Source organism: Peromyscus eremicus, chromosome 1 (assembly GCF_949786415.1).
Source record: "Peromyscus eremicus chromosome 1, PerEre_H2_v1, whole genome shotgun sequence".
Classification (NCBI taxonomy): Eukaryota; Metazoa; Chordata; class Mammalia; order Rodentia; family Cricetidae; genus Peromyscus; species Peromyscus eremicus.
In genome coordinates, this window is record NC_081416.1 from 183,642,173 (window position 1) to 183,658,291 (window position 16,119).

The 16,119-nt window shown below is 44.8% G+C and overlaps 1 pseudogene; it reads right to left on the minus strand.

Moving 5' to 3' along the window:
- Positions 1–1,358: 1,358 nt before the first annotated feature.
- Positions 1,359–8,570, minus strand: LOC131903205 (small ribosomal subunit protein uS2B-like; annotated as a pseudogene).
- Between the last annotated feature and the right edge of the window lie 7,549 nt (positions 8,571–16,119).

The window sequence follows — 16,119 nt, forward strand, 5'->3', positions numbered from 1 at the left end:
AAGCAGAAAAAAAACCCAAGTGACAGAAAACCTGGGGACTAGGAGATAACCCCATGGCCTACAGCACTTACTTTTTTTTCCATAAACCTAGGAATCCTGGAACCCAGGTGGTACATCACCACAAACCAGAACTTCATTTCCAGGAGCTCCAATGCCCTGATATGACTTTTGGAAAAACCTAGGGTGCATTTTCTGCACATATGTACATGTGGGCATGGAATCTCCAACATACTAAAAATGAATAAAACTGTAACAAGACACCAAAAACACTGAATTTTGTAGATTGGCGGTAAACCTGTACAATCTGAGCCCCAACATGAGGAGGTGGGTCCAGGCTGCAGAGCTCAGGGACACCCACCTTGTGTTTCACAATACTGTCAACAAGGCTAGTAGAGGTCATGACAGCCACCCCGTGACCTGAGTTTAATGCCTAGAAGTCACTATAAATGACTGTAATGTTGTCAGCTCTTCTTGTCCCAGTATCAGTCTGTGAGTCTCTATAAATCTATAAATCCACAACCAAAAAAGGGTTGGGGCCACAGGCCAGTCAGGTCTAATAACTGGGCCTTGATGAAGACTTGTAATATTGTACATACAGACATGTGCTAAGCTGGAACTTATTGATTGCCATTATTGGCCTCCAGGCTGCTGCTTTCAAGCAGGGTGAGACTCAAGATGGAATCAGTTTTTCTTTTTTTTTTTTTCCCCTTTTTTCTTTTTGGTTTTTGGAGACAGGGTTTCTCTGTGTAGCTCTGTGCCTTTCCTAGAACTCACTCTGTAGTCCAGGCTGGCCTCGAACTCAAAGAGATCTGCCTAGCTCTGCCTCTGGTGGGCAGTGATTAAAGGCGTGCGTCACCACCGCCCACTGGAATCACTTTCTCTTGTGGGCAGCACAGAGGGCACTTCCCACTTGAGGGCCACATCCTGACAGGATCCACTGGCCAGACCCATCTGCTTGATTTTTTGACAGGAAGGAAAAAAAGCGTTCACAGCTCTTCAAGAGTGACATTTTGCCTCAGATTGTGAAATCCAGTCCTCAGAGGTGTTTTCCAAAGCAACAGAAACATCCTCCCAGCTTGAAATCACAGCCTGAGCCAGGCTCCTTCCCAAGAAGAGCACCAGAGAGCCAAGAGCCTTCAGAAGAGGTGCAGAACTGAGACCCCACCGCAAACACCCCATAGGCACGCCCTGCTCCATGGCTTCCTTGGATGTAGACTGCACCCCAGACATGTGGGCAGTCTCCCCAAAGAGGCCTCCTGCCTGAGGCTGTTTCACCAGCAATGTCCTGGAGGGCCGGCAGGTGGCGCACGTCTCCACATTCCTGGCAGTTTTCTTTCAGTCAGAGGCACTCAGCTGGGTCAGCACTTCTGGGTCCTGATAACAGAAAGTTCCAGCAAGGGGGAGTGTTCCTGGCTGAGCTCTTGTTCCTCATGACTGCAGCACCTGAAAAATGACGAGAATATTTTTGTTAAGATGGGTCCAATTAGCACAGATCCTTACAACCACTTCTGGGACATAATCTTGAACTCAGAGATCCCTGAACAATATGCACTCATCTGGCACAAGCTTTTGTGTGCCATTTCATTTTGACTTGGGTCTAGCTATGGACGTTAACTCAGATGACTTTCTCCTAGTGACCTTCAAGCCTCTCCGTGGCACATCCCTCAGTCACTAATATCTCTTACTGACCTAGATGGCATAACCTGGTACAATTATCCTTTTCAAAATAGCACTCCAGAAACCTTTCCATTGGCAGGCAGAGGACCCTAACCTGGGGGTGTCTTTGACCAAAGGCCCTTCTGAGGCTGCATTCTATCCCTTCTTCCATCCTGATCTAAATCCTGTTAATGTTGGTGCTGAGTGTGAATACCCTGGAGATGGCATGTGATAGATACAGGCTAATGCTGAGGGACACCCCCAAATGGGGAAGGATCTCCCATTTTTCTACCACTGAGACATCCCTTTCTTCCATTAATGACATGTTAGGTTCTTGAGAGGGGGCATCACCATGCCATAAAGCTGAAGGTGGGAAGCCTAAAATTTTCTTGGCAACCAGACGTGACTTGACCTCCTAGTTCAACCTGTCTCTGCCTCCCTCCCTTCCTCGGTCCTGAAATGAAAGGTGTGTCCTCACAGGTAGAGCCCACACTTTTTCTTATTTCAATATATTTTTTATTCATTTTCTGTGAATTTCACATCATCACCCTAATTGCACTCACTTCCCGATTCTTTCATGTCAGCCCCTCACCCTTGAGACCCCCAACAAAGCATCAAAAAATAAAATTAAAAAGTCCAATTTGTGTTATCATATTCTCTCTGAAGAGTGGTCAAACTCCCACTGGCCTGCCCTTAAATAGAACTGAGTCCTTCCCATCCCACACGCCCACCTGAAGCCATTAATTTGGAGAGCTACACTTCAGTATCCTTGTAAGTTTTTTTGTATGTGTGTGCATTGTTTTGCCTGCATGTCTGTCTGTGTGAGAGTGTTGAGTCCCCTAGAACTGAAGCTGTAGACAGTTGTGAGCAGCCAAAAAGATTAAAACAACAACAAAAAGCAACACAGGAAAATCATGGCGCACAGGCTAGTTCTGTCCCTCATTCCCTTCTTTGCTGAAGACTTGTGATTGTGTGAACACAGACTAGTCCTGAGCTGGAACTTATTGACTGCCAGGCTGCTGCTTTTGAGGGCAGTGACCCGCAAGAGGGAAGCCCTCTCCCTTGGGAAGCACAGAGGGCACTTCCTTCCCACTTGTTCCTCTGGCTAGACCCATCTGCTTGACGGAAGAGCCTTGTACAAGAATGCCAAAAGTTTTCAAAGAACGGGAGGAGTGACCTTTTGCCTCAGATTGTGAAGTTCAAGCCTCAGAGATGTTTTCTACATCAACAAAAATATCCTCCCAGCTTGAAAATACAGCTCCAGGCAGCCAAGTGTCTTCAGGGGTGGCTCACACCAGAGCCCCGCCCCAACTTGCTCATTGGTATCTCTATGCTCACCAACAAGGCAGGCATAAGACCCTACAGTCCAGTTCCACTTTGTTCAAAATTGAAGTGAAAGGACCTCCCGTGGGAGAACATTCCTGGGACACAGTAACCCTTAAACATGTCTTCTGAGCAAGCTCTATCCCCAGGGACCATCCCAACCTTGGATCTAGACCTCACCCCAGAGACAGTATCAAGGCTGCCTTCTGGAGCTGGAGAGATGGCTCAGAGGTTAAGAGCACTGGCTGCTTTTACAGAGGTCCTGAGTTCAATTCGCAGCAACCGCATGGTGGCTCACAATCATCTGTAATGAGATCTGGTGCCCTCTTCTGGCCTGCAGGCAAACATGCCGTATATGTAATAAATAAACAAATCTTTAAAAAAAAAAAGCTGCCCTCTGTCTCAATGGCTGATTTACCAGCGATGCCCTGGAATGACAGCAAGGGGCGCACGACTCCATGTTCCTGGAAGCCCTCCCTCAGTCAGGGGCACTCAGCTGTGAAAGCACTTCTGGGTCCTGACAACAGAAAGTGCCTCCAAGGCTGAGTCTCTGCCTGAGCTCTTGTCCTTTTTACCTGGAAATGAAAAGCACATTTTTGTTAAGACCGTGTCTAAAGGGAAAAGATTATTTCATCAACTTCTGGGATAGAATATTGAACTCACAGCTCCAAGAATTCTAGGCAGGAGTGTGGAAGCAGCTTTAGCGTTCAATTTTATTTTGACATGGGATCTCACTGGGTTAACACTTGGAGACTCTCATCTCATGACCCTCTAGCTTCACCATGAGACACCCCACAGTCAGCTAGTGAATCTTGCTGGCCTGGATGGTGTAGGCTGGTACAATTTTCCTTCTCTAGGTAGGACTTCTGGAACCTTGTCATTGGAAGGCATTCTCAGTGACCAAAGCTCCCTCTGAGGCTGCATCCTTTTCCTCCCTCCACCCTGAGACCTAAAACTTGGATAACTTTGTTTTTACGTGTGAACTCAGAACCCCAGCACATGCTAAACATAGACTATATTGCAGAGCTACACCCCAAATGTCTTACACACACCCTCATTTCCTGATTTCTACTGCTGAGTCATCTTTCTTTGCTAATGCATTTAAAATTTTTCAGGCAGTGTTTCTCTCAGGTTGAAGCTCTGGGTGGGTAGCATAAAACTGGCTTTGGAAAGACCTGCCTGCCTCTGCCTTCTCTGCTGAATGCTCTGGTGAAAGGTCTGTACCACTTAGGCACAGCCATCACATTCTAATTTTTTTGAAGATTTATGTATGTATTTTATATATGCCTGCACGCCAGAAGAGAGCATCAGGTGCCATTATAGAAGGTTGTGCGCCACCATGTGGTTGCTGGGAATTGAACTCAGGACCTCTAGGAGAACAGCCAGTATTCTTAACCTCTGAGTTATTCTTCTAGTACTGTTTTTTCTTAAAGATCCAATATGCACAAACTCATTGGCTATTTCTTCCCTTGGTCTGCATCTCCAGATCTTAGCCCCCCCCCCAAGAATTGTTTTATTTATCAGCATGGAGAGATGGCTCAGGGTTTATGATCATTTGCTACTTTTCCAGATGTCTAAATTCAGCTGCACCTCAGATCTGCCTGCCTGTGCTCCTCCAGGGCTTTGCTCAAAGGCTTGGTTCATCACGCCAGACCTACACTATTTTTGTAAAGAAAATAGGACCCTCTTTGAAAGCCACCATTGAGAGCATGGAGTCTGGCTGAATGGGAAGGTGTAAGTTAAATTCTTAGAATCAAAAGAGAATCTTTAGCACCTTGCCAGATCCAATGTTACAGTCTGAGTGGTATTTAAGGGTGTTTCATAACATACCCAAGTAGGTCTGCCTCAGGAGCCAGTGTCCTGGGATCTCAGGCTTGTGCTGGGCCCATCTAGAACAACTGGGTTTTGGATTAGCCTCATAATGACCTGAATTCAATGCCTGGTAGCCAAATGTAGAGAACCAATTGCATGTTATCTTCTGACCTCTACACATGCGCCCATATTCACACAAACATATGTAACATGTATTCACATTTTTGGCTGTGCATGGTACCACATGCATGCAGTCCCATCACTTGAGATAGTAGAGACAGGAAGACCATTTCTATGAGGCCAGCCAAGGCTCCATACCCAATGTATGAATCTATATAGTGTAGGCCCACTGGCACACAGACCTGTAATTCCAGCCATTGAGAGGTGGGAAATGGTGGAATCATATGTTCAAGACTAGTCTTGGTTACTCAGTGAATGAGGTCAAGCCAACATGGGATTGATAAAACAGACTAAAATATTCTTGATCACATTTAAGGTCTTTGGGTTCCGCCCCAACACTGGGAAAAATAAAGTTGAATACCTACTGGAGAATTGGAGATTTGAGAGAGAAGAGTCCTCCAATCCAGGCTGAAATCAGAAGAAAGCTTCGTGTGGAAGCTCTAAGTAGGGATGTAGGAACACTCACCCTCAGAGCTCTAGAGAGAAGTCACAAGCTCAGGCAAAAGGAAAGGGTTTGGTTTTAGGTGCTGTTTTTTTACAGAACTCCAGGCCATTCCCACCTGTAAACCTTGAATGGATTGAAGACTGGACAGGTCCTTTCTCCCCTCCAGCCTTGGGTGTCAGCCTCTTTCTCTGGATTTCATGGCTGGGATTCCATGAGTTTACTTAGCCTATTGACTTAAAAACAATAGCACATGAATGCTGAGGGTGAATTGGAAAGTATAGTCAAATATAGAGAATTAAAACAGGACCCTCAGACCATTAGGAGTAGGAAGATGCCTTTAATCCCAGCACCTGGGAGGCTGATGGATCTCTGAGTTTGAGGCCAGCCTGGTCTACAGAGTGAGTTCCAGGATGGCCAGGGCTACACAGAGAAGCCCTCTCTTGAAGGAACAAAATACAAGAACAAACAAAACAAAAAAATAATAATAAAATAATAAAGATATCGACACAGACTTGGGGATATGGAGTAACAGAGCCACAAAGCCCCCATTGTGTGGCTTCACAGGGCAAAGATGTCTGTGGAGAAACACTCCAAATAGACAAAAAAAAAAAAAATAGGTATCTAGGGTGGGGAGCAGGGAAGACAATGGTTCCATGAACGTCCTGCTTGCCTAACAAGCAGCAAACATGTAGCAGGAACTGGATTTAAAATCCAGCACCTAAAAAAACCAGGAGTAGCCGCGTGGTGGTGGCGGTGGCGGTGGCGGTGCATGTCTTTAATCCCAGTGCTCATGAGGCAGAGCCAGGTGGAGCTCTGTGAGTTCGAGGCCAGCCTGGGCTACAGAGTGAGTTCCAGGAAAGGCTCCAAAGCTACACAGAGAAACCCTGTCTCAATAACCAAAACAAACAAACAAACAAACAAAAACAACAACTACAAAAAACCAGGAGTGGTGGATAACCTGTAAGCCCACCCCTCTGGAGATGCAGACTGGAGGATCAGAAGCTCAAGGTCACCTTCACTTACATAGTGAGTTCAAGATCAACCACCATACCCCCAACCTCCAAAAAAGAGAAAAATAAAGACAAAAAGGGAATTAAAAAAAAAAGGAAAAAGGAAGGATATAATTTAGGTTTGAGATAAGATGACCTTGAACTCCTGATCCTTCTGCCTCCACCTCCCACATACCAGGATGTAGGGCAGTGCCATCAGATAATCAGCTGTATTTGCAGATGCTTCACTATGGAGTCCTGGCTGAGCTGGAATGTAGAGATACACCTGCCTCTGCCTCAGCAGATTAAAGGCTGCCTCCAGGGAGTGTGGCCTGGTCTCCAGGATTTGAAATGTAGCACTTTGATGGCTCAGTTTCCAGAATACAAAGGCAGGGTATAAAATCAAGTATCTCACCTTGAGCTGGATGCAGGCATTAGGGGAAACTGTAAATGAATGATCCTGTCTACTATTGGAACCTTATCTCCTATCCCACCCTGCCTCATTCCAAGGTCCTCTACCTGCCCACAGGCCCCTTCTTCTGGAGACACAGGTCCTCCCAAAACCATATGGAACGACAGGAATGGAATAAAAGTATTTTCAGCTTTATCATTTCTAGGAAACTGTGATAAGTGCAGAAAAGTTTTTATCTGTGGAACTGGCCTTGGGTCCGACCCTCCAAAGCTGTCCTTGGTCACAGCCTTCTCTCAGCAGCAGCCTCCTCTTCCTTCCTTATTTCCTCCTGGTGTCTGTAGAAGAAGAGTTCAGCCATAGCTTCCCGTGGGTGCTCATGGGAAATGGTGCCAAGCAAGCAGAGAGCTTCCTGGGCCAGCATTCAATCCATCAGACCCACCAAGGGAACTCTCTTGTTGTATGGGTTGGTAATATCTACATGGCCCCGAGGAGGAGATGTGTTACACTGGACAATGGTGGGCAGGTTGACATAAGAGGCCTCTGTGGGGAGCTAATCAATATTCATATGTAATAACATTTATATGTATAATTCAGCTATTATTTGGCTTAAAAGGGCTTATTGGGTCCTGCTATCATTTTTACTGTCTTCTATAGAGAAAATATTTTCCAATTTCAAATAACCCTGGACATCTGAATTATAACTTTTTTTTTTTGTTTTTTGTTTTTCGAGACAGGGTTTCTCTGTGTAGCTTTGAGCCTTTTCCTGGAACTCACTTTGTAGCCCAGGCTGTCCTCGAACTCGCAGAGACCCGCCTGGCTCTGCCTCCCGAGTGCTGGGATTAAATGCGTGTGCCACCACTGCCCGGCTATAATCTGTTTTTATGTTCAAGCTTTCTGTGTATTTTTCTCTTGCAGTTATACATAAAATGTTTTTACATTTAAAAAAAGGACAAAAACTATAGAATTGTATTATATGAAATATATAGAATATACGAATTCATAGACACAGAGAGATTAGATGTTATCTCAAGATTGAGAAGAAAGGAATATAGAACCATGATGTCCTAAGTACAGAATCTCTGTTTTGTGTGATGGAAAAGCCCCACAAACGGACAGTAGTGTCAGGACATGATATCATGAATGTAATAAATCGATATAATTAATGTAATTAATGAATATCATAAATATAGTTATTGAATGAATACTGCAAATGTAATCAATGAATACCACAAATGTAATTAATATTATGAGTGTAATTAATATCTTGAATGTAATTCATGCCACTGAATTATGAACTTAAAAATGATTACCATTGCAAAAAAACCAAACCAAATCAAAACAAAACAAAACAAAAGAAGAGGCCTCTGTGAGGGGTTGGTGGTCAGCCCTGGGATGAGTCACCCCCAGAAGCATGGCTCCCAGAAGGCGGCTGGGATCTCATCAGTGAAGGGCCAGGTTGGGACCCAGTCAGCAGTTGGAGTGGCTCCAGAGGCAGCAGCAAACTTTAGCAGACCTCTCTGGTCCAGTGTTCCTGGAGATGCTGACAGCAGCAGGGTTCTCAGTGGAAACAGTAGCTTAAGCTGCTAGCCACAGCCTCTGCTGGGTCCTCTTCAGATTTATCCTGTAGACACCATCAGTCTTCCTTTTGGAGATGAACTGCTCCATCAGGAAGTGTAGGCTGGTGCCACCTAAGTGCAGCAAGGAATTTGAGGACGTCCTCGTCCATCTGTAGGACATCAAGGGCTCTGGACATTGTATGAGTTCCCCTTTAAGTACAAGGGGAATGAAGAACAATGTCACTGACGATCACCGTACATAACATATGGACTGGTTCCCCAGCAGTGTGCAACCGGGGGTTTGGGGGAACCATTCGTATTTTTTTTTTAATTTTTATTTTGCAATACAATTCAGTTCTACATATCAGCCACAGATTCCCTTGTTCTCCCCCCTCCCACCCCCCTCACCTTCCCCCCAGCCTGCCCCCCATTCCAATCTCCTCCAGGGCAAAGCCTTCCCCACAGACTGAGATCAACCTGGTGGACTCAGTCCAGGTAGGTCCAGTCCCCTCCTCCCAGGCCGAGCCAAGGGACCCTGCATAGGCCCCAGGTTTCAAACAGCCGACTCATGCAATGAGCACAGGACCCGGTGCCACTGCCTGGATGCCTCCCAAACAGATCAGGCCAATCAACTGTCTCACCCACTCAGAGGGCCTGATCCAGTTGGTGACCCCTCAGCCATTGGTTCATATTTCATGTGTTTCCGTTTGTTTGGCTATTTTTCTCTGTGCTTTATCCGACCTTGGTCTCAACAATTCTCTCTCATATAAACCCTCCTCATTCTCGCTAATTGGACTCCCAGAGATCCACCTGGGGCCTAGTCATGGATCTCTGCATCCAGATCCCTCAGTAGTTGGATGAGGTTTCTAGCACGACAATTAGGGTGTTTGGCCATCCCATCACCAGAGTAGGTCAATTCGGACTGTCTCTAGACCATTGCCAGCAGTCTGTTGTGGGGGTATCTTTGTGGATTTCTGTGGGCCTCTCTAGCACTTTGTTTCTTCCTATTCTCATGTGGTCTTCATTTACCATGGTCTCCTATTCCTTGTTCTCCCTCTCTGTTGTTGATCCAGCTGGGATCTCCCACTCACCCAAGCTCTCTTTCCCTCGACCCTCGCCCTTCACTACCCCCACTCATGTCCAGGCTGTTCATGTAGATCTCATTCCATTTCTCTGTCATTGGGCGATCCCTGTGTCTTTCTTGGGGTCCTGTTTTCCAGGTAGCCTGCCTGGTGATGTGAGTAGCAATCCAGTCATCCTTGTTCCACATCTAGTATCCTGTTATGAGTGAGTACATACCATGTTTGTCTTTCTGAGTCTGGGATACCTCACTCAGGATGATTTTTTCTAGATCCATCCATTTGTCTGCAAACCTCATGATGTCATTGTTTTTCTCTGCTGAGTAGTATTCCATTGTGTATATGTACCACATTTTGTTTATCCATTCTTCAGTTGAAGGGCATCTAGGTTCTTTCCATGTTCTGGCTATTACAAACAATGCTGATATGAACATAGCTGAACAAGTGCTCTTGTGGTGTGGTTGAGCATTCCTTGGGTATATGCCCAAGAGTGGTATAGCTGGATCTTGGGGGAGATGGATTCCCAATTTTCTAAGAAAGCGCCATATTGATTTCCAAAGTGGTTGTACAAGCTTGCATTCCCACCAGCAGTGGAGGAGAGGTCCCCTAGCTCCACATCCTCTCCAGCATAAGGTGTCTTCAGTGTTTTTGATCTTAGCCATTCTGACAGGTGTAAGGTGGTATCTCAGAGTTGTTTTGATTTGCATTTCCCTGATGATTAGGGATGTTGAGCAATTCCTTAAATGTCTTTCAGCCATTTGAGTTTCCTCTGTTGAGAATTCTCTGTTTAGTTCTATAGCCCATTTCTTAATTGGACTGCTGGGCATTTTGATGTCTAATTTCTTGAGTTCCTTATATATTCTGGATATCAGTCCTCTGTCAGACGTGGGATTGGTGAAGATCTTTTCCCATTCTGTAGGCTGTCGCTTTGCTTTGTTGACTGTATCCTTTGCCCTACAAAAGCTTCTCAGTTTCAAGAGGTCCCATTGATTGATTGTTTCTCTCAGTGTCTGTGCTACTGGTGTTCTATTTAGAAAGTGGTCTCCTATGCCAATGCGTTCAAGACTACTTCCTACTTTCTCTTCTAGCAGGTTCAGAGTAGCTGGATTTATGTTGAGGTCCTTGATCCACTTGGACTTAAGTTTTGTGCACGGTGATAGATATGCATCTATTTGCAGCCTTCTACATGTTGATATCCAGTTTTGCCAGCACCATTTGTTGAAGATGCTTTCTTTTTTCCATTGTGCACTTTTGGCTTCTTTGTCAAAAATTATTTGTTCGTAGGTGTGCGGATTAATATCAGGGTCTTCAATTCGTTTCCATTGGTCCACAAGTCGGTTTTTATGCCAGTACCAAGCTGTTTTTATTACTGTAGCTCTATAGTACAGCTTGAAGTCAGGGATCGTGATGCCTCCAGAGGTTGTTTTATTGTACAGGATTCTTTTGGCTATCCTGGGTTTTTTGTTTTTCCATATGAAGTTGAGTATTATTCTTCCCAGGTCTGTGAAGAATTGTGTTGGTATTTTGATGGGGATTGCATTGAATCTGTAGATTGCTTTTGGTAAGATTGCCATTTTTACTATGTTAGTTCTGCCTATCCATGAGCATGGGAGATCTTTCCATTTTCTGACATCTTCTTCAATTTCTTTTTTCAGGGACTTAAAGTTCTTGTCATATAGGTCCTTCACTTGCTTGGTTAGTGTTACCCCAAGGTATTTTATGTCATTTGTGGCTATAGTAAAGGGTGATGTATCTCTGATTTCCTTCTCCGCTTTTTTGTCCATTGTATATAGGAGGGCTACTGATTTTTTTGAGTTGATCTTGTATCCTGCTATGTTGCTGAAGGTGTTTATAAGTTGTATCAGTTCCTTGGTGGAATCTTTGGGGTTGCTCAAGTATACTATCATGTCATCTGCAAATAGGGAAAGCTTGACTTCTTCCTTTCCAATTTGTATCCCCTTAATCTCCTTATGTTGTCTTATTGCTCTGGCTAGAACTTCAAGTACTATATTGAATAAGTATGGGGAGAGCGGACAGCCTTGCCTCGTTCCTGATTTTAGTGGAATTGCTTTGAGTTTCTCTCCATTTAATTTGATGTTGGCTGTTGGCTTGCTGTAAATTGCCTTTATTATGTTTAGGTATGTTCCCTGTATTCCTGATCGCTCCAAGACCTTTATCATGAAGGGGTGTTGGATTTTGTCAAATGCCTTTTCAGCATCTAGTGAGATGATCATGTGGTTTTTTTCTTTGAGTTTGTTTATATGGTGTATCACATTGACAGACTTTCATATGTTGAACCATCCTTGCATCCCTGGAATGAATCCTACTTGATCATGGTGGATAATTGTTTTGATGTGTTCTTGGAGTCTGTTTGCCAGCATTTTATTGAGTATTTTTGCATCAATGTTCATGAGGGAGATCGGTCTGTAGTTCTCTTTCTTTGTTGTATCCTTGTTTGGTTTGGGAATCAGGGTAATTGTAGCCTCATAGAAGGAGTTTGGTAATGTTCCTTCTGTTTCTATTGTATGGAACAATTTAGAGAGTATTGGTATTAACTCTTCTTTGAAGATCTGGTAGAATTCTGCACTGAAACCATCTGGTCCTGGGCTTTTTTTGCTTGGGAGACTTTTAATGACTGTTTCTATTTCGTTAGGGGTTATTGGACTATTTAAATAGTTTATCTGGTCTTGATTTAATTTAGGTATGTGGTACCTATCCAGAAAATTATCCATTTCTTTTAGGTTTTCCAGTTTTGTGGAATAGAGGTTTTTGAAGTATGACCTGATGATTCTCTGGATTTCCTCAATGTCTGTTGTTATGTCCCCCTTTTCATTTCTGATTTTGTTGATTTGGATGCTCTCTCTCTGTCTTTTGGCTAGTTTGGATAAGGGCTTGTCTATCTTGTTGATTTTCTCAAAGAACCAACTCTTTGTTTCATTAATTTTTTGTATTGTTCTCTTTGTTTCTATTTTATTGATTTCAGCTTTCACTTTGATAATTTCCTGGCATCTATTTTTCCTGGGAGACTTTGCTTCTTCCTGTTCTAGAACTTTCAGGTGTGCTGTTAAGTCACTAGTGTGAGATTTCTCCAGCTTATTTATGTGGGCATTTAGTGCTATGAATTTCCCTCTTAGTACTGCTTTCATAGTGTCCCATAGGTTTGGATATGTGGTGTCTTCATTTTCGTTGATCTCTAGGAAGTCTTTAATTTCTTTCTTTATTTCTTCCTTAACCCATTGGTGATTCACTTGGGTATTATTCAGTTTCCATGAGATTGTAGGTTTTCTGTAGTTTTTGTTGTTGTTGAAATCCAACTTTAGACCATGGTGGTCTGATAGAGCACAGGAGGTTATTCCAATTGTTTTGTATCTGTTTAGATTTGTTTTGTGACCAAGTGTGTGGTCGATTTTAGAGAAGGTTCCATGGGGTGCTGAGAAGAAGGTATATTCTTTTTTGTTAGGATGGAATGTTCTGTAGATGTTGATTAAGTCCATTTGAGTCATGACATCAATTAAGTCCTTTATTTCTCTGTTAAGTTTCGATTTGGGGGATCTGTCCAGTGGTGAAAGTGGGGTGTTGAGGTCTCCCACAATTAATGTGTGGGGTTTTATATGTGATTTAAGCTTTAATAATGTTTCTTTTACATATGTGGGTGCCCTTGTGTTTGGGGCATAAATGTTCAGAATTGAGACTTCATCTTGGTGGATCTTTTCTGTGATGAGTATGTAACGCCCTTCTTGATCTCTTTTGATTGATTTTAGTTTGAAGTCTATTTTGCTGGATATCAGGATGGCTACACCTGCTTGTTTTTTAAGACCGTTTGATTGGAAAGTCTTTTCCCAGCCTTTTATTTTTAGGTAGTGTCTATCTTTGAATTTGAGATGTGTTTCTTGTATGCAGCAGAAAGATGGGTCCTGCTTTCATATCCATTCTGTAAGCCTATGTCTTTTTATAGGTGAATTAAGTCCATTGATATTGAGGGATATTAATGTCCAGTGATTGTTCATTCCTGTTATTTTTTGGTGGTGATGTGTGTGTACTTTTCTTCGTTGGGGTTTACTGCTGTGGCTTTATCTATTGCCTGTGTTTTCAAGGGTGTATCTGACTTCCTTAGGTTGGAATTTTCCTTCTAGTGCTTTCTGTAGGGCTGGGTTTGTGGATAAATATTGTTTAAATCTGGCTTTGTCATGGAATGTCTTGTTCACTCCATCTATGATGATTGAAAGTTTTGCTGGGTATATTAGTCTAGGCTGACATCCATGGTCTCTTAGTGTCTGCATTACATCTATCCAGGACCTTCTGGCTTTCAAAGTCTCCATTGAGAAATCGGGTGTTATTCTGATAGGTTTGCCTTTATATGTCACTTGGCCTTTTTCCTTTGCTGCTCTTAATATTCTTTCTTTATTCTGTACGTTTAATTGTTTAATTATTATGTGGCGAGGGGACTTTTTTTGGGGGTCTAGTCTGTTTGGTGTTCTATAGGCTTCCTGTATCTTCATAGGCATTTCCTTCTTTAAGTTGGGAAAGTTTTCTTCTATGATCTTCTTGAATATATTTTCTGTGCCCTTGAGTTGGTATTCTTCTCCTTCTTCTACCCCTATTATTCGTAGGTTTGGTCTTTTCATGGTGTCCCAAATTTCTTGGACATTTTGGTTCGTGACTTTGTTGACTTTAGTGTTTTCTTTGACTGATGAATCTATTTCTTCTATTGTATCTTCAACGCTAGAGATTCTCTCTTCCATCTCTTGCATTCTGTTGATTATACTTGCATCTGAAGTTCCCAATCGTTTTCTCAGATTTTCTATTTCCAGCATTCCCTCTGTTTGTGTCTTCTTCATTTTTTCTATTTCCCTTTTCAGGTCTTGGACTGTTTCCTTCATTTGTTTCATTGATTTTTCTTGATTTTCTTTCAGTATTTTATTGTTCTCTTCCAGTACTTTTTTGACTTCTTCTAATTTGTTTGCCCTTTCCTCTAGTTGTTTACAGCGTTCTTCACATTTTTTTGTCTTTTCCTCTACACGAGCCTCTAGCTTCTTCATGATGACATTCATAAGGCTATTTTCTTCTGCTTCTTCCAATTTCTGATGTTCAGGTCTAGGTGTTGGAGGAGGGCTAGGGCCTGGTGATGGTGTATTGCTATTCATTTTGTTGTATGTGTTTCTGCCTTGACGTCTGCCCATCTCCTTGTGGTTCGTTCTTGGCCTTATCCGCACACTTGGTTCAGACAGAGCTGACAGATTCAGGAAGTCTCTCTCTCTTGTCCAGATGGGAGCTCTCTTGTCCAAATTGGAAGTCCGGGGCAGGATGGGAGCTCTTGTTCAGAAGGGAAGTCCGGGAGAGGATGGGTGCTCTCCTCTCTCTCTCTCTCTCTCTCTCTCTCTCTCTCTCTCTCTCTCCTCCAGATGGGAAATCCGGGGCAAGATGGGAGCTGGGGGCCAGCCTCTAAGTCTCAGGAAGAGGCTTGGGGCTCAGGCGGATGGGCATGGGGGCAGGGCGTGGAGACTGCAGGGTCTGCCAGGGGTCTTGGAGAAGGAGATCCTTCCTGGTGGGGCTAGAAGGGAACCTGCCCGGTGACCAGAACCTGGGGCCAAGTTGGGCAGGTCTTCCCCGGAGTGGCTGGTGCCCAGGGATGGGGTCGGGGGCCAGAACCTGGGGCCAAGTTCCCGGCCCCAGGTTCTGGTCACTGGGCAGGTTCCCTTCTAGCCCCACCGGGAAGGATCCCCTTCTCCAAGACCCCTGGCAGACCCTGCAGTCTCCACGCCCTGCCCCCACCCCCATCCGCCTGAACCCCAAGCCTCTTCCTGAGACTTAGAGGCCGGCCCCCAGCTCCCATCTTGCCCCTGACTTCCCTTCTGAAGCACAGGTGAGTGCCCTAGCTTGCCCCCGACCCCATCCCTGGGCACCAGCCACTCTGGGGAAGATCTGCCCAACTTGGCCCCAGGTTCTGGTCACCGGGCAGGTTCCCTTCTAGCCCCACCAGGAAGGATCTCCTTCTCCAAGACCCCTGGCAGACCCTGCAGTCTCCACGCCCTGCCCCCACGCCCATCCGCCTGAGCCCCAAGCCTCTTCCTGAGACTTAGAAGCCGGCCCCCAGCTCCCATCTTGCCCCTGACTTCCCTTCTGAAGCACAGGTGAGTGCCCTAGCTTGCCCCCGACCCCATCCCTGGGCACCAGCCACTCCAGGGAAGACCTGCCCAACTTGGGCCCAGGTTCTGGTCACCGGGCAGGTTCCCTTCTAGCCCCACCGGGAAGGATCCCCTTCTCCAAGACCCCTGGCAGACCCTGCAGTCTCCACGCCCTGCCCCCACCCTCATCCGCCTGAGCCCCAAGCCTCTTCCTGAGACTTAGAGGCCGGCCCCCAGCTCCCAGCTCCCATCTTGCCCCGGACTTCCCTTCTGAAGCACAGGTGAGTCCCCTAACTTGCCCCCAACCCCATCCCTGGGGACCAGCCACTCGGGAAGACCATTCGTATTTTTTAAAGGTTGGGGGTGACTGGGGAGATGATTCAGTGTTTAAGAATAATGGTTTCTCATGCAGATGTCCCATGTTTGGTTCCCTGAGGCAACTTGGTGGCTAGCAAACATTTATTATTATTATTTTTAAAAGATTTATTTATTACGTATACAGTATCCTGCCTACATGTATGCCTATCGGCCAGAAGAGGGCA